This window comes from Xiphophorus hellerii, chromosome 4 (genome assembly GCF_003331165.1).
Source record: "Xiphophorus hellerii strain 12219 chromosome 4, Xiphophorus_hellerii-4.1, whole genome shotgun sequence".
NCBI classification, from domain to species: Eukaryota; Metazoa; Chordata; class Actinopteri; order Cyprinodontiformes; family Poeciliidae; genus Xiphophorus; species Xiphophorus hellerii.
Genome location: NC_045675.1, coordinates 20,215,542 through 20,241,503, shown reverse-complemented (window position 1 = coordinate 20,241,503; position 25,962 = coordinate 20,215,542). Strand labels below are relative to the sequence as shown.

Below are 25,962 nucleotides of genomic sequence, written 5' to 3'. Positions count from 1 at the left end.
GGTTAGAAAGATGTTTTTGATTGCTACAGTGTTGAGGGTAGCAGAGTCGAGCAAGGAGGAGTTTTTTAACCGAGTATGCTTTGCAACTGTGCTGAGTAGTTGCACAAGCAAATCCTTTGAGCTGTTCCACACTTACTAACACTTAAAACAGCCTCTGTTATTATTCTGAAACAGACTTCTCTTACCAGCAGGCCTTGCTGCTGTTGGCATGGTCTTTAACACCCCCAGCAGTTGTATAAATTAATCATCCTGGTAGCTAGAAAGGATAGCTGACAGCTGTTGAGTTGCTGACCAGCTGTTTTCCTGCCATGTCAGTGTGAATGTCTGTGTTTTCTGTGCAGCAGAACTCGTTCAAACTGAGCTGGTTGTGACAACGCAGCTCACTAAAATCCCTTCGAGTAACTTCAATAGCAGGGCTTGCTTGGAAATCAGTCATAATTCCATTTGGTCATGACTGTTGATGAATTTGATATTACTTGATTATTGAGCAAAAAAAAAAAAAACAATTTAGTCTACAAAGTAAAATCATATCATTGTATTGAAAAATAATGGAACTTTAATCTAAAAAAATAGGAGTGATTAATCTTCAAAGACAATTGAGAAATTTATTAATACATTGTCAACTGAAGTACAAATATAGAAACAAATTCTGAATCCTTGCTGTCTGTGATGAAAGCCTGTTTGGCTGAGCAGCAGCAGCAAAGGGGGGGATGGGTATGCTAAAGAGTGGGCTCTGACGTGAATAACACACAACAAAAGTGTAAAGCAATAAATGACAAAGTGCTGAAGCTATTAAGTAAGGTGCTGAATGCCGAGGAGCAATTTAGATGGAGTGGCGTGTCCTTTCCTTTCTTTGTTGTCTCCGTCTTTTGGCTGAAGAAGCCGGCACGCTCTCGTTGGTCTCCTGCACTTCCTCTCTGCAGCTCAGCGGCTTTCACACTCTGCAGAAACATGAGCCTGAATAAATTGTCACACGCTCACAGATTATCTTCCCAGGATGTTATTTTGTGCAGGGAGGATGTTTGAAATGCCAGTCACAAGCACACTGCCCCCTCCCCCATCATCTCTCCTACACTGTCTTTTACAATGTATCCTTGAGCAGCCATGGATTGGAGCAATATACTGTTGCTAGGCTCTACCAGTGTTGTTTTTTTGTTTAAATGTATAAGTATTATTTTTTAGCATTTGTTTCCCGGCACTGATCGCATCAGTGTAGTGTAACGAGGCAACAAGTAGGCTTTTCTCACCCAAACACTTTATGGAGTCTGATTTACAACACAGCTATTCACACCATCCTGCTTGTTCCTCTGAACCAGCCCCTCTGTCTCTCTCAATGAGCATCTTCCTTTTCATCTCCCCTCAGTCCCTTTCTAGTCTTGTTCCCCTCATTTCCTTTTAAAAAGTAACCTAGCCTGCCCACCTCCTGAGCTAACAGGGCGAGATGAGCCATTCGAGGCATAGAGGGAGGAAGATTGAGCGCGGCCGAGGCATTGACAGAGTAGTGAGGCGCAGCAGGGGTGTGGGAAGCTAAATATAGAGTGGGTCTTTGGAGCCGGGATGATGTCACGGGCCATGGAAGCAAAGAGAGGCAAACAGGAGAAAAACCTGCAGGGTTTAGAGGCTGCAGTCACTGCTATCAATTGACCAACAATCACGAGGGATGTACAGATGTGAACATTTTGGCTGATATCGATACCCAATATAAATATTGCAGATATGGTGGACAATTGATATTTACCAATATTATATATGTATTATATATATTTCATCACCCTTTCCACACATTGATAAAAATGTCCACACCACTGATTTTACCACTGCCTCTCAGTAAGACTGCCCACAATCCTGTGCTGCATCACTATCATTAACATGACCAACCTCCTCCACTCCCCTCCAGAAACAAATGGCAACAAGATGGAAATAAATATTTGTTGTTAACAAGGACCCAGTTTTATTTATCAGGCCGACACCGATTTGCAGGGTTGGAGCCAGTTCTGGTGCCTCTGCACTAAGGAATAATTACTTTACTAATGCAAATTTCCGTACATTAATAGGTAGGCATTACATTAACAGGTATGAATTTATGCATGGCAAGTTTAATACATCCTCCAACTGATAACTCAATGTTGTTCCCAAAGAAATTGACTGTAACTTTATAATTTTCTAATACTTGAATATTTTTTATATTCACAAAAATCCCAAAATATTAATATAACTCTCCTAATTTGGCCCTATTAGTTTTATTTGAAGTGTAATGTTCACAAAACACGCATTCATAAAAAATGTAAAAAAGTTATGATAATCTTTGGAGCCCCTTCGAAAATTGTTGCCCTGGTCTATAGTCTTATTCCGAAGTCTGGCCCAGCCGATATGTTAAAAATGACTAATATCGATCAAGACTGATATTAGTGACGTTATATTGTACATCCCAAATAATCATATGCATTACTTATCAATGTTTTAAGCGGCATATTGTGGATTAGTTGTTATTTTTTAAACTATGTCTTGTTTTTGCACTTTGTTTTCTCAGTTAGGATTTATGTTTTAATAGGCGTGTGAACTGGCATGTGTGGTACATCTGGATTAGCTGGAATTAAGCAGGTAATGTGGAAAAATTATGCCTGTTTTCATGTTAATATGCATAGTGTGTTTAGCTTGATGATTATTCCTTTAAAAATTTGCAGGACAAATAAAAAAAAATGTGGAGGCATACTGCGGAAACTTCTTGGCTCTTACGCTCCACATCCTTTTTATTTGGGAGGCTTCTTTTCTGCCCAGCTATAATATGCAATCTTCACGTTTCTAGTAACAGCTTAATGTGGACATGTAAAAGCTGCAGTAAGAGGATATGTTAAACACAGAGTGTATGAAGCAACTCAAGGGACTGCAGTTATTTTGTAAGCACATACTCCATGTCTTTTGCTGTGTAGGTATTATAGCAGAGCACAGTACTAAGGACGATGGTCACTTCAGGGGCATGCATATATCAGGAAGTAACATCTGACTAACATTTTCATTTGACGCTTGATTAGTAGTGGAAGGAGATGAGGGCAATGATTCCTGAGCTCTTGCCACATTTGCAATACAGTCTATAAAAACTATAAAAAGGTTATGTGAACTGTTGCCCTTAATGATATTGTGATCCCAGTCGTCTCCTGTGATTATGTGTAAAAACAGCATTGGTTATCCAGCACAGAATTTTTATCTGTCTTAGCTTTTGCAGGGTCAGGGCCAGTATGGCTTTTATTGCAATGCGGCAGCTGCACCACAAAGCTGGGACCTATTTCTATTGATCCTTAAGCCTGATGGATTCTTAAGTACAGAAGGCTGGCTTGCCTGGTTGGAGCTGTCTTGTATCATCTGCATTGACTCACCCTGCTCATGCTGATAAGCTGTCTCCTTTTCCAGAAACCTAAATGTCAGGTACTTCAAAAGCAATTTACACAGAAATTAAAATGTTCACATTTTAAAACACAGTAAAAATTGTGAATATTTCTAAGTAAAAGACAACTTTTCAAATTGACCCCATTGTACTGGACTCTGTACACTTATCAGTAAACTTGATAAGTGTACAGCACTTATAAACCTGATGGTATAGTGTGAAACCATCTTTAAAAGCCATCTTTAAACTAGAGAGTGTCTGCTTACAATACATCCTTTCTGTTCCTTTCACTATTTCTATCTGTTAACGTTCACCTAGCAACAGTCTTGTAGGCCAAATAGCTAGACCCTGGAAACCTACATATTTAAAAAGGTTTTTTAACTAAACAAAATTTGTGGATTTAATCTTAACTATTAACTACTAATTTATTGATGGAACCTGACTTAATGTCGTGTTTTGATTGTTGATTCTATGTTGCATTGTGTTTGATATGATGTAAAGCACTTTGAAATGCCTTGTTGCTGAAATGTGCTATACAAATAAAATTTGACTTGATTTTTTTGATTTTGAACTAATAGTTTAATCCTTCTTAATATCTCAATAAAATGGGAAACACTGTGATCAAGTTTGTCCCTTTTCTTTTGATGTGCTTTTCTCTCTTGCACATTTCCCTCATGTGTTCATAAAGTAGTGTCTGTCTTGTCTAGGTTTCCAGGCAACACACAGTAACATTTTCTTAGTCTTTGATTTCTTTTCTCTTAGATTGAGAGTGAGGAGAAGAGGAAGCAAGAAGGAACAAGTGTTTTCAGCAACCAAAGCTGAATTTTTTTTTTTTTTTTTTTTTTTTTATTCGTTAACTAACGTCTGTCTTAGGATTTAGTTTTTTTTGTAACCATTAACCAATACTTAAGTTTGCATATTTTAAAAAGTCAAAACTTAAGGTCTAGGAATCATAGCTGCTACCCTTACAAAATGCGGGTGTAAAAGTATGGTTGTTTATGTGACAACAATGAAATGTTGACATCCGTTAGTGTGAACAAAATTGGGATGTGTTCCTACTGATGGACTAATTGTGGAATAAATTACAATCTTTGTGGAGATCTCCCTAGCAGTTTTTACCTACTTTGGTAAAATCTAGCCCCTTGTACTACACTTTGCTTAATACAGAGGGTCTGGGCTCTTGCTTGCTGAGAAAAGGTTGGTTTCTGGTGGTGTGGTTGTGTTGAGGTTTTATATATTATGCAGTTGCTAAAGTTGTCCCAGGATGTATATAATGTTCCAGTTTGACACTATGAAGAATACCGTAAATTGCTTGCACCTTCAACAACCATTCTCCATTGCAAAGAGTGAAGTGCCGATACAAACGAGGCAGCTGTTAATGTTAATTCAGTATTTGGAAGTGCGGCCAACACGAACTGAACAGCTTTGTTCACTTCCTCCGCTGCTATTTCTAAAACTACAAGCAAACTACAATTCTAAGACTGTGCAGAAAATCAATGTCATAGTTCACTACTTGTTCTGTTTGCTGATTGCCCTGGTCAAAAATTGACTGAAGACAATCAGTGTCCAGATTGTGCTCTAAGTGAGAATATTCTTTGAGCAGAATTGCACAGGAAGGCAATGTCCAGGCTAGCTTTTGCCCATCAAGGCCTGTTTTTGTTTGTTTTGTTTTTAACCTGTCCATGGTGTACCCTTTCTCTTGCTGGATTACCGCTGCAGATTAGGGATGCACAGATGAAAATTCTATGCCAGTATCAGTATCCAAAATAAATATTGCTATTTTAGCTGATGACTGATATTAATGCATATTATATGTATTTTCCTACCCATTCAACACTGGAAAAACAATCCTGTTATTGCTACTTGTCCATGCCCCTTCCACCTCCTGATTCAAACATGCTCCAACAAGATGGAAATAAATATTGTTTATTTATATTGGTCTGGTTTTACTTTTGGGGCTGATGCAGATATTTTTAAAAATGGGCAACATTCTTGCTGTATTTTGGAGTCAAATATGCATTTCAAAACAAAATTTTAAAAAATTAAGTTTTCAGTGACACATTGTTAAGACATAGTCCACTACTGGACTAAACATGTCACTGTAAAGAAAAAGAAAAATGGAAGTGACTGTCTCATCTAGGTCAACATTGGTGAGTGGTTACACTAATAAAATGTATTGTTATTCTATCACACTGTAAACCTACCAAGTGTTCAGGCATATAGATGTGATTGATTTAATTAACGTTAAGGACATTTCGAGCTAGGAGTCAGAATAGGTCATTGATTCTTTTAAAATCACCCAAAACAGTATTGGGGACTAGAAATCCTGTTTGAGATGTCACTAAGCCTTAGTTCTGTTTTACTTTATATGGTATGTTCTTTTTGATTTGGTTATATGTGAATATCCTTAAGAGATTTTAGCTTCAAAGCTAATAAATAGACCATCAGGTTTTGTTGCAGTGTTTGACATGCAGGTTCATATATATATTAGCAACTATTTCCTTCTCCATGTTAACTATTGTAGCATAATAGCAATGAAGTGGTTAGCTGAGAAAAAAAAAGGTAAATCTGTTGGTTGTGTTTTGTTTTTTCATTGTTTTTGCATTATCATAGACATATTATTCTGACTTGTTGGAAGCTTTCACTTGTCCCATGATTCAGAATGCCACAAGCAGTTTGGTCAACTTTCCCAGACCTAGACTCCATTATCTGTCATACATACTTTGTTCTAATAAACTAACACGCATTACAAATCTCAATTTCCCACAGTTTCAATAGTGTTTGCACATTCTTATCTAGACAGGTAAAAAGCAAATTAGAGAGACAGTGCAGTCATATACAGCAAAACAGTGAATGAATGTTTTGCAACAGCACCAAAAATGTAGTTGTGAAAGCAAGCTAGGAGCTGGCTATTACAGACCATCACGGTGAGCTGAAGAGAGTAAGATTTGAGAAGAGCTGTGTGACAGCACAGAGGCACTATGTGTTGGCTGATGAGCTAGCTAGCAACTCAGCTAAAATGAAAAGCCATTATGTGCTTAATAGAGGCCTGGCAGCAGCCCAGTAGCTCTGACTAGTGTTGGATTAGGGTTGGACAATCAGGGCTGCAGGATCAAAACAAGGGGCAGGAACACCAGGGTCATTCTGCTTGCTAGGATACCATCTGCCCTGCCTGCCTGCCTGCCGCAGTCAGGGGGAGGGGAAAGAAAGCAGAGAGACAGGAGAGTGGGGGAAGGGCAGACCGAAGCTCTACAGGCAACAACAACAACACCAGAGGAGAGCCTGGCAGCTCTGTATGCAATCCAGCTTTGCTCTTCTCAGTTCAGCATGCTCTGCTCTACTTACATATATTTTTAACCACAGAATACTGGCATGTGCAGCAGTATTATCTCCAAAGGGTTATAGACCATCTCTTACACCAGATTTTTTTAAAATATACAAATACAATGGAGGTTTTAGGATTAGAGTACTAATCAGTTAAACTGAGAATATAAAGGTGATAGTAATTTTCTCAATAATTACGTTTCCATTCTGAAGTGTAATAAAAATAAGTTTCTGAATGGAATCGTATTAACACTGTTTTCATCCCAAAAACACTGGGATACACACCTACATTGACATTGCAGTTTTAAAGTACACACTTCAGCTGAATAGATTTATCTTGTTTTTGTGCTAGTATATGAAAAGCTTTGTAGTTTATAACTCTGCATGTGACAGAGATCTCGTGAAACATTGAGCTGATTGCTAAGAACCTTATGGGATCGGGATTAATATTCTGACCATATGCTTTAAAAAAGATCTGCTGCTCTTCTTCCAAAAAGATCCTGCCCTGAATTAAACCGTAGTTAGATGTTTACGTTTCTCCATCCACGGTACTTTTCAGATTTAGCTTTATGCCTTTTGTAACTCCCAAGTCTCAGACATTACATTTCCTGCATGCTCTGTAACACACATGTTCTTTATTCAAACACCAACTAAGTTGGGAGTAGGAGTGACTCTCAGATTGGTTCAGTCTCCCGCTTTGTGTTTGTGGGGAATGAGCTTGTCCAGCACTATTGTGTGTTGTGCATGGTGTGCACACAGATTTGTTGTGGGGGTGACTCTGCATGGCTCCTAGCCTCTACATGAACTCGGATCTTGTGGTTAGCACATTCCAAAGTGAGCATCTTAGCTCTGAGCTCAAGTATAGTCTTCTTAGGAGCGACTGAAAGAGTTTCTGTGCCACAAACTGTACTTGAATTAATGGCAGGATGCTAATAAGGCTTTTACATCAAACAGATTTTAGATTGTGTGTGAGGGGAAATAGAATGGCTGTAGTGGGACTGGTGTGACGGAGAAGGCCAGGCATAGGGACTGGAGTTGTAAGAGGTGCCAGGAAGATAGAGATGATGGAAGGAGCACAGCTGATGTAATGTGTAACAGTATCCATTTTCTCTTGAAATGCTTGTGTGCAACATCTGTGTGTTTGTGTGTGTGTGTGTGTGTGTGTGTGTGTGCACATTAGGACTAAGGGCCATCCTTCTGGCTCTCATCAATAATTCACGAGTCCTTTTAGTGCGTCTCCCAACCTCTTTGGATCCCCTCCCCCATCTACCTCCTCTTCCCTGACCTCATCTACCCCGCCTTGCCCATCTTCTGAACACCTACTCTCATCATGAACACATCAAGCTTGTCTGTAATCCCTGAACTCCATAAATTTTGGCCTCCCTGCATTTTGATATCCCCTATTGTTTTTCATTTGGCAGATGTTTTTGGTTTTCATTGGTATCCATTTTTGTTAGCATTTCAAATGGGCCCTATTATGCAAAGTACACTGTTTGCAATTTTTTGTATTTCCATTTTGGTTTCAAGTGCTTTTTAAAAAAAGCCCAAATTCTTAAAAACACCACTATGTTTTTTGGTGTCTCGAAAACTAGCTGTTTCAAAAACCTCCCGATTGTTGGGTCACAATTGACTGGCAGTGTGCCTATACCTAGCAACCCCAGCCGAGGCCAGCCCATCATCTAGCAACCCAAACGGCGCTCCCGCACATTTGGTCAGCTGGTACAGCATACAGCGCTGTATGCGCTGTACAATGGCGCCTGGAAAAGACAAGTGTTTTGTTGTTGACTTACCATCTAGAAGCCATTTGCTGGATTATTGTTAGTTGTGCAGGAGACTCTACTTCTGCTTTTCAAAGATGACTGGTTGAAGTCATTTTCACCTGCAAGTGTAGCGGTTGAGTTGGTGGCTTGGCCAGCAGCAACTTGTTTGGATTTGAAGAGGCAATACCCTAAAACATCTCGATCTGAAAGAAGCTCCAAATAGGCAGATCTGAGCAGAATGAAATCTATCTAAGAATGATTTTGTGCAAAAAATGTAATGAACATCTTTTGTATAGCCCACAGACCTATACTAACCTGTTCAAGGAAGCATAATAGGTCACATTTAATACAAATGTGTCCCAATACAAAGAGTTGTTTATCTGTGAGAGCCAGTGGAGAGAAAGGGATTCAGAGATGACGTAGTTGCTTGTTTTGGTTGCAGCCGTCCTCTTGTGGATGGCAGACTTGCAGCTCTTTGGCAGAGCTCCCATGGCCACTTTTAATGGTGATGATGCAGCACAAAACAGGGAAAGAAATTAGATGGGAGAGAAGAGTCACCTTCCTCCTGTCTACAGAGTAAAAATCTGCTACCGTTAGGTTTAAGATTAAAAATGTTTTCATGCTTTTGTCTCAATTTTAATATTACATGTTCTGAACTTGGTTGAGTCAGACCAAACTGATTATTTTTAGCTGCCAACAACTATGAACTTAACTGGACAAACCTGCTAAGTTCTGCTTTAAAATAGCCCCATTTCCGGGACTGTTGCTCTTTGTTACCGCTTTTCCTTGTTCTCCTTTGCTTTCCGTCTGTGCTCCCCCTCTCTTCTCCTCTCCTCTCCTGAACAGGCTGACCCTGCTCGAGCCCACATGCAGTGTGAAAACTGCTCCATTGTATTGGAAAACCTGTGGGAGGGACAAAAGAGGAGGAGGTACAGGGTGCAGCGGTGGGGGTGATTAGGAAACCAGATCCATGGCTCGGCTTCAAAGGGAACTGGATCTTTCTGCAGTGCTTATTGATCAGCCAGGAATGTTGCTGGTCTCCTTAATACTGTCATGAATTTTAGCTGAAGTATCATGAAGAGTGCCCTCCAATCAAATCACTGTGCTCGTTTCTCGTAAGACAATGGCTAAAACCTGATCACATACAACCCACAATGTTGCTGAGCTGTTCAGACCACAGAAATTTCTAACGATGTCCCAGCATGAACTTGTCTCACTGTTGATCGTAGATTCTGTGCATTTTTGTTTTTGTGTGTATATTTTGGCCTCTCTTGCTGTAGGTCGTACAGTGCAGAAATGTAGGGAGATCAAACAGTGACATTGTTTTATTTCACTCCCTCTTCCCAGTTTTCTCATTTTCTATTCCTCCTTTGCATTATCCCACCCCCCACCTGAAAACTCCGTGCTTTGCCTTTTTTTCCCCTTAGCTCCCTCCCCTAGCGAAGGTGCATGCAGTGCCAAGTAAACACTTTGATATGCGGAAGGAATCTCTCTCTCTTTTTCCCTCTCTCACTCTCCTCACAGCCTATGTAGGTCATCATGACTCACTCCTTTATGCTTCAAAAGCTGGAACCCCACTCTGTTGCTCTGTCTTTAGCCCTCTCACGTTCAGCATTGTGTAACAGAAATGTCATTATGTGCTGGCAAGGGAGCTGCAGATGACCGTCCTTTTAAAATAGTCTTATTCTGGAGGGTTTTTTGTTTGTGTTTTTTTTCTCTTTAAATTACAAGTCTTTGTGTTCCTCCAGAATTTCTTGCGATTCTCCAATGGGGTACTTGTGATCTGCTGTTGTTCATAAGGAGAATGTCACCAACCTCCAGTCCTGCTTGCCTTTCCTCTTGCCGGTACACAACATTCACTCTGACCTAGATGCTGAATCCAACAGCTGCGGCAAGCAGATTTCGTATTGCGTCAGAAATAAAATGCTTAGGCCCAGATCCAGATTTTAGTTGGGTGTTTATAATATTTTAACTTTGATTTTTCTTAACTTTTTCTCTACATATTGCATTTTTTATTTATTTCTAATCTAACTACACCCATTCAACACGAATTAACCTAAAATGACGTTTTCATGCACCTAAAGGTTTTGATCCAGTAACTATTGCGTGACCAGGAGCTGGGTCAAATTCTGGTCACTGCACATTAGCGGTTGCTTCTTGCTCTTCCTCATCTTTTGGCCCCATACCTCTGCTCTGCTTCTGAGCTCACATGTGTTGTTCTCGGGGATTGTGCCGTTATTTTTGAAGCAAAGGGAAGCCCTGTCTTCTCTCCTTTCAGCACACATAGGATATTATCTGCACCTGAATGCTGTGTTGTTGAAGAATATTTTCAGAGTTGACACATTATATTTAGTTATGTTACCTGTATAAACAATGCTAGCTTGAGAGCTTATGGATTTAACAGGTATAGGAAAAGTGTCAGCGGCCTCCCTCCTTCAGAGGCTGTCGGTAGTAAGAGCTAGCCTTCGAGGTACAACTCACACTCCTGACCCATTTCTCAAAACTCCTTAGAATGTCACATGTATGTCCTTTGTCCTCGTCTTTCCCGGCCTCCTTTCAGACTGGCCCTGGATGTGGAGAAAAGAGTTCACAGGAGCTTTTTTGATGAGTCACTCAACCGAGCAAAACAGGACAAGGGGGTGAGGGGAATCAGAATGATGCTTTGCAACCCACTCCCCTCATACGTCTCCATGAAAACACTAAACCATTACATCACATATTAGATATACTGATGGTTGAGGTCAGTGACGATTAATGGTGATAAACTGATTCTCGCTGCATTAGACTGTTCCATAAAAGGAGACTTTGAAGGCAGAATGTGAATGCCAGTCGAGCACAATAGGGCAAGAAGCTGAGACGGGACGTGCATCTGTTTGCAACATGAGGAGGGGGGTTGGGTGTGCCATGGTAAAATGGAAGCTTTGTGGAGGAAACTTTAGTTAGTTGGGTTTTGGGGCTGTGTGTTTACTCTTGTCTCTCTCTTCCTTTTCCCCCAGCGACAGTGCAGCTACTCTTTTCGGTCTGAACTGAAATTGGTTCTAGATTCTAACATGTCTGCAGAAATATTAATGACACTGCACTGATAGCAGGTTAATTAAACATTTAATGCTAAACATTTAAAATTTCCAGCCAAATTATTCTAAACTTTCTAGTCTCTGTAATTATGGATGTTGTTCATAATGGTTGGATTGTGTTATTGCTATGTGGGCTCAGTTTTGTTAAAAACAAAGAAAAAAAAATGCTTGGCAGTGTTTTCGTGACCAGGGCTTTGTCATTGTGGAGTACCAGGTCAGACACAGATGCGTTTGTGAGCAGGAAAGAGTTCATTTCTGCAGGGTTTTTGGAGTTGATCATAAAATATTGTACTGTCATTAGGTGTGAGAAGCTGGTGAAAGCTTTTACAGTCTGAAAAGTCAGTGCTGTATAATGACCTTAAGTTTCATTTTAAGCTGTGAGATGTTATTACATCCCAGCTGTCAACTTTCTAGATCTAGCCAAAAAGATGCAGTCATTCATATTTTCAGTTTGTTTTTGTTTTTTTTCTCTCTATGTTCTATTCTCAGCTTCAAAGTAAGTTTTGGAAAGCGAGTGGGCGTTTGAACTGTACCATCAACAGGAAATTCCAGCCTTGGAGTGTGGGGGTAGGGTTTTGAGCGAAGGGAGGAAGATCAGCTTTATGAGAGCATCCAAAGGTTTCTGAGTGTTTCAGTCGGAATGAAAGCTCTACTGGAGCTGTCAAATGGGCAACATCTAAAATTATTTTTATAGAGGTTTTTGTCTCTGCTTTGGTTAACTTTCAGGCCTCTGTTTTCTTTTGCTAAAATGATCCCTTTACCTGACCTTTTTCTTTTCTTTTTTTTTTTTACATGTTCTGTTTTTAATTAACATGCTTGTGTGCCTAACTTGTTTCACAAAGCTGCCCTTTACTTTCTAATTAATTGTTCCCAATTGTCAGACAATCTTGTCCGATGGACAGTTATGTGGCGTTTTCATGCATTCATGTTGTAGGTGAACCTTGGTTGTTCCTGGTTTCACCTTCAGGACAGCCCTCAGGCTTTGTGACACAAATTCAACAAGGTGTTGGCAGTATTTCTGATGTTTTGGTCCATGTTGACATGAGAACATCACACAGTTGAAAAAACATAAGGATTTAATAAGGATTTAAGCTGGGACGTCAGTTGTGGCATTACAATGTTACTCATTTGGTACTAAGAGAACTTAAGTGTGCCAAGAAATAAAAATACCAGATATGATTACACCACCATCAGCACCACAATGCCATTGATACAAGACAGGATGGATCTTTACTGCCGATGTACTACCTGTATGTGGAGCCGGAATAAAGTCTCATCTGACCAGCCAATGTTGTGTGTTGATGTCAGACTTTGAACACTCTGTGTGTATTGTTGCTTTAGTTTCCTGTTCTCAGCTGACAGTGGCACCTGCTGTGGTTTTCTTCTGCTGTATTTTGTCTGCTTTAGGGTTCAACATTTTGTGCATGCAGAGACGATGTACCACATAGCTTGTTCATAACGCGTGGTTACTTGAGCTGCTGTGAGCTTTCTGTCAAGTCAGTCTTCTTATTCTCTTCCTGCATCTGATGTCATCAACACATAAAGTGTGGATGAACATTCTCTATAACCACAAAGGTTATAAAGAATGGTGTGGAAATTCCAGTAGACACTCAAACCAACCAGTATGGTACCAACAACAAAAACAAACTCGGTTAAAGCATCTTTCTACTTCTTTACAATGTTTGGTTTTCATCTCAGCGAGATATCTTCACCGCATCTCTTGATTGGCTGAGATGCTATTTGTGTTAACAAGCAGTTAGAGTTGTATCCAATGAAGGGACCAAATAGAGCAGTCTTTTGCTCACAATGACATGTATCTTTCTATAAAATGCTGTAAATGACATTCCCTTTTTGTCAGAAAGTGCAGTTAAATGATCTGAATTTTACATCTTATCAGCATAATAAATGGGTGACCCAAGCACTTTTTATAATTTGTAACCTCTTCCGTTTGATAAAATCAGGTCCTGAGACAAAACATCTCACCAGGTCACAGTAATGTTATTGTTACAACTTTGTCAGTCCAGGGAATCTGTGACATTTCTTTTCAGCCACTAGATATTGCTTAGATATCTTACGACAATGCCTGACTTGTGTAAGGCCCTTTATGTCCGTGAAGATTAAAATCAGTGTCAGCTTTGCAGCAGCACCTCTACGATGCATATTGTGGTGTTTGCTGCATTGCTCCTTCAGACTTACTAAGATTTTCGCATACGTTTTGAGTTGCATTGGTGGAACTGTACGCAAAAACTGCAGTTCATTACCTCTGTTTTGAAGCCATTTCAAGAAAATCATAGTACAGCAAAACAGTTATTTTTCTTTATTCGCAGATGATGAACATACATTCCTTAGGTTGTCAAAATTGATCATCTTGAAATATTCTCTAAATAGTATCTATTTCTAAGTTAAGTAAAAACCGAGCCAATAAAATAGAATCTTAACTTGGATCACAACCTTTTTGCTGTACATTAGGCCTATTAAAAAAACACCAAGACAGCAAACAAAGTCAGCCCACGATCGTTATGATGCTCCTTATGCATATAAAACATGCAATTAAACTGTTTTTGAGTTCAGATTGATGGCTTGTGGTTTGATTTCTGCAAGACTGACAGCTCGCAGTGAGATTCCGGCGTATATAAAGTTGCCCTAATTTGCATGGTTAGAACGCTGATGAGGGGGAACTCTGCAATGTTTCTGTATTAACTTAAGATTGTGTTGAAAACGTGTGGTTTCGACAGTGCAGAATGGCCAGATATCTGCAGCTAGAAAGAGTCCTGTATTATTTGTTGCCACTTTGGCCTACCCTTCATGTTTTTTCTTTACATCAGTTCTGTTTACATTCAGATGACACAGATTGAATAGTGTGCCTCCTACCTCCCTCCTCATTATTGAATAGTGCACATTTATTTTTCCAACCTCACTCTAGTTGATTATTTTGCTGCAGACTTCCTAGAAGTTGTAGGGTCTACAAACTCTGACTCGTCTTTTGTGCTGCATGATATTGGAGAAAAATGACATTATGACTTTTTTTCTAACTCTGCAGTATATCAATTTAAATTGATACAGGAATTTCCAATAAATGGCTTAAATAACACCTTAAGTTAAGCAGCATCCCTTTCATTTTATCAGTTACCTCTTTTTGTGAATGCTATAAATATGGTCTGTATTTCAGAGTTATTCTTATAGTAAGGGCTGCATAATATTAGAAAATCTTGTAATGACGATACGTCAATTGCCATATATGCCTATTTTTTTATTTCCTCTTTTTTCTTATGCACTTCCATCACTCTGTGACCGTTAGCATTTGGGGCAATGTCATTTGTGTCCAGTGTGACCATCTGCTGGTGTGAGACTCTGTCCAGTTGGCAAAATATAACATTAGCTTGAACAACAGAAGTTCATAACATTTGAAATATACATTAGCCAACTATTACTGCACTCCAAACTGTCCTTTGCGAAATGGACAGTTTATGATGTATCACAAAGTGTGATATATTGACATTACACATTGTGGTGGCGATATAATGTGCAGCCCAAGTTGTTTGAGCTCTCTATGCTGTTTTCTTTAGTGTTGCCCTGTGTTGTGCTTATAATGTTGCAGGAGAAAAACAAATCTTCAGAATTTCTTCATGCTGCATTTGTTGAATATACAAGGATCACCTGAAAAGGTTTAATTCATGTAGTGTTAAACCTGTGAGCTGGTCGAAACTAAAGCATGAATGTTAGCTTAGCAAACATGTAGTTATTTTTTTGTCTTTAAAATGATTGTTTTTAAACCAAAATGCTGTAATTTCAAAAAGGCTCATTTTAAATTTGTGGAAGACTGTTTATTTTCAAAACCTCAACAACATAAGTCAGTGCTAATTCAGCTCAGATGAAATTTTTCAGAAGTAAAGATGGTGAATGAAATACTATTTTGGAAATGTTTCTCACAACTGAACATTTACTATGTTGACATTAAATCGTGATTAGGGTGTTGTGTAATTTATATACACAATCTTGATTGAATCAAGGTATTCAGTTTAATAGTTGAGGTGTGCTGTCGATTGCTTCAGGACAAAGCAGAGCTTTTCTGCAGACAAAACAATTGGTTCTTGAAATGACCCTCAAACTACTAATGTTTGACACACTGTCATTCATTGGTTATAAAAGTTCTATTTATAAGCTATTGTCTTCTCTTCTCAAATAAAAGCAGTTTTTACTGCTCTGGTAAGACCACAGGTTATGGCTTCAATTGGCCAAATTGCTTACATATGTTGGTGTTTGTACGTATTTACTTGCGCACATTTTTGTGGCAGTTCAAGTTCTAATAAGTGCTGTCTAATGAAGAGCAAATCCCTCAGGGTAGCACTGCTTTGTTGTTCTTTCCATACATACCGACTATCAAGATCTAATACAAACAGACATTCTTGCACCTAAAAACACAGCCTCTCAAGAGAAAACTGACTCCAAGTTCAAACTGCACACAAACTTGTGTGTTGCTGTGTGTAAAAGTAGGGTGTTATTTTGCACATTATGGAAGATAAGAAGGCCTCATGATGGTTTGGTTATTATGTTGTTGACCTAGGGTTTTAAAGAATTTTTTTTCTTAATATGTTGGTGTAAAAAATTCTTGTCTTGGGGTTTGATTTGCCCGTGGCTTGAAACTTGTAACAACCTTGTAGAGCAAGTTACTTAACTTTTTGTTGGCTCACTTTCACTCTCAAATGCATGTCAGAGATGGGAGATGTGAGGCACTCAATGTTTGTGCTAATCACAGACATGTCAGTTCCCATGTCCCTAACTGAAGCAACTTCTTTAGTTTGTGTTTTAACAATAGACTACCATTTCCTCTCCCCCACTAGTTCAGTAATGTTTGGCATTTCCAGCTTTTAAGAGGGGAAAAAAATTAGAACAGTGTGGCACAAGATCCAACTTGCACCTCCTCAACACTTTCATAATTTGTCTTTGTGGCTTCCTTCACTGCATGTTCGGAGGTGCATAAACAGCAGCTAAAATTATCTCAAGTTCAGACCTGGGAGTCAGATGCGTCCTGTATGATCATATCACACCCAGACAGCACGGTGTACAGGTGTAAACACACTCGCACACATTTAAGGGTGGCCTTTCCAAGACCACCTTGAGAGAGGATCTGGGAAAGTTGCATTGGTTTAGCTGTCTGAATACAGTTTGTACTGTGAGACACTGAAGGACCACCCACTGACCTGCATTGGCTCTCAAACAAATACATTACCAGGATTGCTTCATTTTTTTAAAAATAAAACAAACTTATTCTGTAAACAGCAACTTTAAAATCAGATACTGCTGTTGGCCTGTTAAAAATCATTATATAGATATCTGAGGCATTTTTGTACATACAATTTTTGAGGGGGATAAAAAGTTGTAAAAAATGCTTAAGTGAAAGACATACTATCATAAGGTTGTGGAAATTAGCTTGTTAAAACCAATGGTGTCTTTGCACAAACACAACAGTTGCTTCTATCATACTACCTTCAAACCTGCGTAATTAAGTTCATTCTATGTTTTGTTGCAAATCTCCACAAAGTATGTCCCTAGGAAAACTCCACATTTTACTGATTGTAACTTGATTGAACAGAACCGTCACAACACATGCTCATGGTGTTGACACCCCACTGTGAGATATAGCTACTTGGTTATTTTCTCCTAGCGATTGCAGTGCAAAGATCTGGTGGCTGAAATCTGTAGATCCTTCTTTCATCATTTGTACTTACCAATAGGAAACTCCCAAGTTTTGGCTAAGAAGAAAAACTATTTTTGGCTTCATTTTCATTGGTTGGTTGACAGTAAGTCATAGTGTATTTTCACACTGTGTATTTTCACAGTGTATTTGCTATTTGCATAGACTAGTTTTTTGACTAAGTTTTTCATATATGTATATATCTCAGTCACTGAAATCTTCATCAGATGTGGGCATCAAAGACAATGAAAGCAAATCCAGCTGCCAGACATATTACTGGCCTGTAGAATGTTCATGTTTGTCATTTGAATTATAATAGTCCAAAAACATTGTAACCATACAGTCCATTGCAAATGCATTGATGCTGAAATGACAAGTCAGATTCATTATATTGGGCAGCTTTACTGTTGCATTAAAATTGGCAAAATGCTCACTGTTATTTAACAGACATTCTTAATCCTTATATACTAAACTTAGTTAACATTCTCTTTTTTTATTCTCTTGAACAAAGGTATTTTGTAACTACTACTGTAACCACTCTCCCACTAATTAGAACCAATTAGAATCTGTCCAATCTAACGACCTTATTGATTGTCTCATGTTGTGAGTTTTGCCGCAAGTAGTTTGTCTGCTCATCTTTAGCATTCTGCACAAGTCTTCACTTTTCTGTGGTTCGTGTTCAGATTTGTTTGATGTTAATTCAGGCAAACATACTAAGACAGGTAGCAGTGTGTTCCTGCTGAGACAGCAAGAGTGATAAGCTGCACTAAGCATTACCTTAATGATCATAAAACATGTTCATTCTAATATTGCGTCGACAATATTAGAATGACAATCTCATTGAATGTAATTTCTCCAGTAATGTTGCATGATTTGTTGGAGGTTTCTTTAAGGAAACTTTGAAAGATACTGATTGTGATGATGGCAGCAGGCTTCTCATGAGGGATTCTTTTGATCTAATGTGTATGCAGTGTTTCATTACCACTGCACATGACATGCTAACCATATCATGTTTCAATGCACATAGACAAAGCAGTGATTAGCTACACATAGTGACACTAGGCTAACTCAACTCCTTTAAACCCTTGCCCATGAAAAAGACTGACCTGAGACGATAATATTGAGAAGTACATTACAGGGTGTTATGGGGTATAAGTGCGTTTTTGTGTTTCTTTAGCGTTTGTTGTATTTTGGTCATGCTATCATAAAATGTGTTGCCAAACACACAAGAACAATCTGTGCCTTGTCTGTAATAGGTTGCATGTTAGGGGGTCATGTTTATCGTAAAGTTGTGTAGAAAGCCTTCTAATTGATGGAAGTGAGTCCTTTGGGTGTTTCACTGCAGAGAAATCTTAAGGGTTAATACTGTGAGTGTGCTTGCATTGGGATAGGAGCATGAATATGAACTGTGTTCATGTGTCTAAATAATATATTTCAGTTGGTGACTGTATTTAGTTTGTGGTTTAAAGAAACATTGACCTACTGATCTGGTGATCTGCTTGTGTCTTAGCGAACATTTTGACATGTCTGTATGTTAACGGTCAAACTGAATTTTAATGCCAGGTCTGAAACTCAGCCTGAAAGCTGTGCACTAACTGAGTCATGAATGCATGTTATTGTTACTGCTGAAAAGAGGCCATTGCACAGTTACTACAAAATCTTGTATTTGTCACTCTGGCATTTGGTGTAATGGATGGACTAATTAGTGGTGTAACGTTACACAGATAAGTCATGCTTTTGTACATAACTCAGTTTTAAAATCCTAGTTCAATCCTAGTTCAGTGAGACAAATCTTACCACCTTTAGAAACAAATTTAATATTTTATGGTTTGATTTTTAAGTATATAATTGCAGTTATATCCAAGGTTACTTTTATTTCATATGCAATTTGTGTAAAAATTCTTTTTATATGTAGATTAGAAGTGCTAATGTTTATAATGTGGTTTGCATTAGTTGTGCAAAAAGACTGGTGCACATTTTGAAAGAGCAAAATTTGATGTCTTTTTTTGATTGATGTGATATAAAGGAGAACAATGATCTCACCACATTACCTATTCATTTTTTATTTTTTCTTACATGGAGTTGATTTTGACTTTTTGTCCTTGTGGGGTTCTATCTGGAACCGGATGCTAGACACAAAAAGTCTTGATTGTGAAATTGTGGGGTTTTTGTTGTTAATAATACAATCACCAACATATCCAAGCTAACCTCCAGAATGTGAATAAACCTCCATGTCTGTATTTGAGGGGCTTACATCCTCAAATATTTACCTATAGAGCTTAATGATGACTTTACAAGAAGAGGTTTTTTCCAAAATATTCCCATGACTTGAAACAATTTTAGTATTTTTCAGATTGACTTTAGAATTTGGGATTGTTTTTTCTGTAAATGTACTTTGTGACACTAAGAAGAGCTCTGCCCAGCGTAAATGTGAGGTGTATCCAAAGGGGATTAATCTCTGCATCAACTATATTATAAGCTTGAGTAAGCAACACACACACTTTTAATTTCTGTATTTCTGTACTAATGTATCATCCAACTACTCTAAGATCTCCATGTGTATGTTATTAGGAAGCAATGAGTATTGGCAAAAGTCCACATGCTGCCAGGTGCTCCAGTGGCATTGGTTCCCTGCCCCCTCTTTAAGCAGGCACCGCCCCACACCTTAGCTGTCTGCAGAGCACAGCAGTAACAAGCCTTTCATCCTTCCATCCCTTCATCTGGCCCTGCCCAGTGATTTATAATTCATCTGGGATCCTGCCTCCCTCCATCCCACTGCACCAGGACAGCATTAACATTCTGCTCGGTCCCAGCTATTCTTCACCCACGTCTGTGTAGTGGGCTTGAAGACTGATTCTTGGGCCGAGCCAGTTGGGTTTTGTATTGAATGTCTATTAGATTAGATGTTTGTGGATGCGTAGTGATGGGGATCGGTCTGCTTGTGAAGCATTTTGTCTGTTTCAGGTCTTAGCTTTTCCTCTATATATTTCCCAGATCAGCCTGCAGCCCCAGCTACTAATTTCTGTAATAACAAACAGAAGTGCAGAGAAATGTTTGGAAGCTTTTACCAATACATGAGTTTTCATGTGACTCTTACCGCTGCTAGGTAAAGAAGAGCCTTTTTAATTCTGAAGTTCAGACAGAAGCATTACATATTTGTTAATGAATACTACTCTTGTAGCTTGCTCCTTTTATTGAGCCAGTTCTAAACTATGATTATGTATCAGATGACCTGTTGCAGTTTCCCTGTTTATGGAACAACATTGCTGGCTTGTTTACTTACTTGACTTCATCAGCTGTTTTCCTGATCCAGGGCTAAACCTTTCCGAACCAGAGTATCAGAGATCTTTGATGTATCCGTCTTGTCTTTGGGATTAAAGATGTTTGTAAAGTCTAAACCGATCATTACGGTTTTAGGGCTTTGGTGATATCTGTTATACTGGCACATGTCTGCAGCGATAGACTCTCCTTATCCCATGCTACTGTTTACTTAACTTAGTATTTACTTTTACTGCAGCCCCATTCTCCAAGTCTCTTGTTTTTACACAAAACTCCATGTCACAGAACAGGATCTCTTTCTTATTGTTACTGCCTCCCCATCTGTACTGTAATGTTTTGAAAGAACTGTTTATCTAAAAACTAAAAATGGTCATTAAGATTCAAACCACACAGAGCAGGAAGTAATACGGCAGCAGTCAAGTGTTTGTCTGCAGAAGAGTAGGTGCAAATGCCAACAGTGGAAAAGAAAGCTAGTTCTTATGTATTATGATTATCATCTTTGCTTTTTAAAATATTTCCTATCGTCAAAGTGTCTGCAAACACATCATATCTTGCTGAGAAAGATATCTGAAGATGCTAATGTAGCCAATTTCAGTACAAATACATTTTTCAAAAGTTTTTGTTTTTCCTGCAATGCTGTAGTTTTTGAATGCAATGTTATCTGACTTATTTGTGATGTACAGTGTAGTTTAACACTGGATATTCTTTGTATATTGGCAATTTTTTACTTCTGTCTGATTGTGTATGTGTTTCTGAGACATAATGATGCTCATCTGTGGAAAGGTCATCTCCACCCTCTGTGCCTCTCCTCCCTTGCCTTTCTCTCACACTGTTCATTATCTATCCAGACTTGCTCCCTCTGCTCTGCATTTATTTTTACCTCCTCACGTAATCCTTAATTAATGTAGGATCCAGCCACAGTGCCTCACATTTTACTACCATGCACACACAACAGTTACACAAACACACTCATTCAGTCGGTCCGAATTCAGTCATTTATATTCTCATGTCAGGGCATAATGATGCTCAGAGTAAGACACAGCATAGATGTCAAGATTTGCTCTTCACATCATCTCTGCAAATGAGTTTAACACACAGCCATGATTTCAAGAATGGAATCTGCTGAGTGACCTCTTGCTCACAGCTGTAATAAATGGTCTGTTTAAATAGGTGAATGAAAGAAATCCCTAGAAAATCTACTTATTAATGCCTTTTCACGTATTTCCCACACATTTTTAAAGTCAACTTAAAAGAAATCAGATTTATTGTTTAAACACAGCTGGATACTGTGAGCTATGTGGGAGTGATTAATGGATGCAGCTCACTCTGTTAGCTAATGATTCCAGCGTTTGTACTTGGACTTTCTGCTCTTCTGAGAATGCTTGGAAAATAAACTTTTGGGGGGTTTTTTGTTGCCACTTGTTTTCTTGGTATCTCTGCTGCTTGTTGTTTGTCTTTGAAGCCCATGTATTCATCCATTGTGTTGCTTAATACTGTATAGCACATTTAAACGTCTACTTCTATTTCTCACATCAGTTTTTTTCCCTATGCCCTTGAAGTAATACTCATGTTTTTTCTATTGGAAATGCACATTGGCACTTAGGTTGTATAATATCAGAAAATATCAGAGAGATATTATTATTAAGAATAATATCTTAAGATTTAGGACATGATCAATTTTGATAAATGCATATTTTCCTCACTACTCTCATTCTGATGTAGTAGTGACATTGTATAATCACAATGTTTCCAATCTCACTGCTTAACATGCTGGACGTATGAGACGTGGGTTTCTGCTGAAGTCAATCTTCCTCAAACAGGCTGAATGTTGATATTGCATGAAAAGCACAAATTTCAGAAATGGATCCTGCATCCTTGAAATGCAGGATCCAATTCCATTCCAAACATATCTTAGTTTGATAGAGTATAGTCTAAAAAGTGAAAATATCCAGTGAGTAGCATACCTGATAATGGAAAAAACCCATTCAAATCACAGTCATTGAAAATTATCCCTCCTTCACTGAACATGAAATGTCCCATGATGCAGCCCTCATTTTGAACCTTCTCTTAAAATAACTAAGAATTTATTTAGTCAAATAAAGGACATAAAAATAAACAACTTTCCTGTTTGTCACCAAGGTCTGAGCTCAGTTATAAAAAATAGTGATAGAGCACTTCTCCTTTTTCCTAGAATAAAATTTACTAAATCTCCTACCGCTGGCGACCTTAGACATGTTTATATCCCATCTGGTTGAATTGATTTGTTGCGTTGCTTAGTGGTGCATCAACCACTGACTAGCAAATCTTGCACACCATGTGTTTTGTAATCTACTGTTTTGTTTCATTGAATCTTAAGCGTTCTCACACAAATTAACTAAACTAACTTGAATGTTGAAATTGAAGGATCACACAGACTAGTTGCTCAGCTGTAGTGGTGGTTGGGTCAAAAAGAAAACGGTTTGAAAATCACATAAAGTAGCTCAAATAACCTGTCAGTACAACCAAGGCATGCAGAACCCCCGGTCTGAATGCAGATGTGCTGCAGCAGCAGGAAACCAAATCACTATCCACTCCTGTTAGACAAGAACAGGAAGCTTAGACAACGATTCAAATGTGTTGCTGAAAACTAGACAGTAACCAACTGGAAAACCAGAATTAGGGGTAAAAAAAAACATCAATATGAAAACATAGATATATCCTCTATTGTGTCAACAGAACAGGCTGGTGTCGGTGTAATGGCATGAGGAATATTTTCTTGGCCCACTTTAAGCCTCTTGGTACCAACCGAGCATTATTTAAACCCCAGGGCCTACATGGGTGTTGTTGCTGACCTTGCACATTCCTTTTTAACAACAGTATACCCATCTTGTGATCGCTACTTCCTGCAGGATAATGCAACATGTCAAGAAAAGGCAAGATTGTCTCAAAGTGGTTTCTTGAACATGATGAGTTTGCTGTGCAATCACCAGATCTCAGTTTGTTGCACCTTTGGTATTATTTTCAACACTTTGTTGAATCTCAGCCAGAAGGAACTAAGGCAGTTGTGAATAGGGTCCGACCAGGTACAAGCAGAGTGTGTAGAAAAGATTGTACTGGAATGTATTTGGGACAGAATGCTCATCCCTAATTGACATAACAGTGATTTTCTCTCAAAAACTAAACTCACTGAACTGCTTGGTGTGTGCAAAGCTCAAGGATAAAGCTAGAAGTCAATAAACATTTAGTTACTGTGTATTGGCATGCAAAAAGTGTTTTTCATGTCAATTGCTGCTTCTAAATCCCTTTGCACAGTATTTATTCTGTGATTTCAGCCAACCTTTTAGGAGGTGCATTTAGTGGTTGACTTTTTTTAGTAATCCTTACAATGGGTTTGCACTCACATGAAAGTAAGGGCATGGAACTGGAGCACTGGGTGCATCTAATGATTACAGTTGTTTTGAGGCTTTTTGTCACAGACATCTTAAAACTGCACATCCTCTTGACTCGCCACTGTTCTGAATAGCACCGACATGCATGTTAAGGACCAACTTTCTGCAGGCCCCTTTACAGTGTTGGAGATGTTTGTTAATAGGTCAATAGGCTTGCTCTCTTTCTGTACACAGCTTTCTCGCCTGCTTCTCTGATAGGCCTGCATCTGTCTCATCCTTTAGTTGCTAGGCAACAGGCTTTCTTTGTATGTGCATGTGTGTGTCCTCACACGTTGCTGTGGCAATGTCAGGCTTTTGCCTGTGAGAGAGGAGAGAGAGAGAGAGATGTTGAAAATAGAGGGAAAGGCAGATGAGAAAGAAGTACTCAGAAAGGCGAGAGGGAAGAAATGAGAATGAGTCACAGCGCTGATGAAGCCGAGGGATTGGAGAGGAAAGCGCCAAAAAGCACTAGATTGTCTCTGGCCTTTCCTGCAGCCGTGCTTCATATATACAGTATATATATATATATATATATATATATATATATATATATATATATATATATATATATATATATATATATACACACACACAGACCTGCCACTATCTTAGCGAGGTCACTGGCAAAGACAGCATGATTTACCAGACTGGCAGGCAGGCAGCAAGCCCTGAGCTGTTATTGGATGGAGGAGAGAGGTGTAAGGAAAAGTGGACGTGCTTAGAATAGAAAATCAGAACAAGTGATTGAATTCCTCCCCACATCTCACTTCTCGGTTGCTCTTGGGCTCTTTCCTCTCCAAGAGTCTAACAGATAATAGGACCACTCCCACTCACTCACATGGCAAATATATTTCACATTCAGATTCCCATGTCCCCTATACCTGTATTTATCTGCAGCATATATGGAAGATTATCCATTGTGAATTTGCCAAAATATCTTTTCACTTTCAGGGAATGCAACGTAGTTAGACAAGGTTTATTGCATGTTTCAACTTTTATATTATACCTACAAAAGTGAAAGGAAAAAAGTTTGTTGAAACTAAACCTCGATTTGTAGATCATCATTGCGCTTTAATACAGCTCTCTGTGAAACCACGTAACAGAGTTCATTTTATACTTTCTCATATTTTTTGTACTAATGCATTTCTTGAGTTCATGTTTGTATATTACACTTGTGTGGGGGGTGTGTGTGTGCATTGATGTGTCCGTCTCTTCATCTTTACGCAGACTTATAATAACGTGAATGGGCCCAGGTCAAGGTCTGAGCAGCAAAGCTGGGCTGTGGTTGCCAGGATACAGCAGCTGAGCCAGGCTGGCTTTATTTGCACGCTAAACAGGAGAGCTAGCGGCTGCTGCTCTCTTGTTCTATAGACTGTTCCCCTCACAGCATGTCAATAGACTGTAGGGTAAACACAAACTTGGGATTTAATGATAATGTAATATTTTAATACCATGGTAACCCTAAGACATTATGTATTAAATACAGTGGGGAATAAAATATGAGCATATTGCTTCATTTAAAAAAAAAAACCAAAAAGCTCAAAAGTCTTGTTTGTTCCTTTACATTATAATTCTCAGCAGGTGCTGGAGAGCGAAAGTCTGACGAGGGGAGTCGAATACGACTTTTGACCTGCATAACATTGTTGTCACCGTTTTTACCCAGATATAGCGCCCGGCTGTCAGTGAGCACTCTGCTGACTCGTATCTGATTGTGCAATATACAGTAGGGTCAGTTGGTACTCGCACAAAAAACACAAGCCGTGCCTGACAGAGAAACATGCCCATCCCTGTTTGCAGCTGTTGTGTTGTTCAGCTGTCAGTGTGGAAAATTTGAGGTGTGTTTTTGTGTGTACAATGAGCGAGTGTTATGAGCTAGGAGTGGCTTCGGGTCGGAGCAAACAAGAGGGTTTCATCTCTGCGCCTTTACCCTCTCTCTTTCTCTGCACTTTGTTTGTGAGCTTTGGTCTTTGTTCTCTTTCCTCTTTCCCTTCCTCATTATTAATCAGCTGTGTCTCACAGCTGAAGTTGTTTTTTTTTTTGG

General features: G+C 38.9%; 1 protein-coding gene across 2 annotated transcripts in view; it reads left to right on the top strand.

The window, feature by feature from the left end:
* Positions 1-25,962, top strand: part of ankrd11 (ankyrin repeat domain 11) — a 115,845-nt gene that overhangs the window by 51,101 nt on the left and 38,782 nt on the right. The window lies entirely within an intron of this gene.